Below are 574 nucleotides of genomic sequence, written 5' to 3' on the forward strand. Positions count from 1 at the left end.
GGAGTGTATCTACCTCAGGTAAATGTTCAACTCATATGCCTGTCTTTTGTTTGGCTGGAAGCCACAGGTGTGGGTTCAATTCCAGATCTCAAGGGCAGCTAGGGGCATAGTCTCAGTGTTCCATCAGGCTCTATGAGACCAGCAAACCTGATTCCTGTCCCCCCTTTTCCCCCCAAATGATTTTGAGATTTGTTCCACATTGTTCCCCCTCTCTATCCAGGATCTCCTACATAGATCCCCCTCCAAGTGGTAGCCGGGCACCATCTTGTTCTTCTGGTCTCATAGTCATATAAGCTGCAGATTGCATGGTGTACCAGGTTGCTAGGACTAACTGTTTCCACGAATCTTTGTTTTTCTTCATTCTTCTTTGCTCTGGACGAGGAGAGACCCATCACTGCATCTAGATGGCTGCTTGCAAGCTTTTAAGATCCTAGTTGCTACTCACCAAAGTAGGCTGTGTGCAAAAACGCCAAGGAGGCCGCAAGAGGAAGACAGCAGTAACCCAAGGCCTATTACTGCAAGGCCAAACATGCTGCCTCCCTCCAGCCCTTTCACCAACCGTTCCTCCCAAAGC

At 49.0% G+C, this 574-nt stretch overlaps 1 pseudogene; it reads left to right on the forward strand.

The window, feature by feature from the left end:
* The window catches only part of LOC103191709, a 5,558-nt pseudogene that overhangs the window by 878 nt on the left and 4,106 nt on the right, over positions 1 to 574 (forward strand).

Source organism: Orycteropus afer, unplaced genomic scaffold (assembly GCF_000298275.1).
Source record: "Orycteropus afer afer isolate SDZICR_OR568_19922 unplaced genomic scaffold, OryAfe1.0 scaffold00020, whole genome shotgun sequence".
Classification (NCBI taxonomy): domain Eukaryota; kingdom Metazoa; phylum Chordata; class Mammalia; order Tubulidentata; family Orycteropodidae; genus Orycteropus; species Orycteropus afer.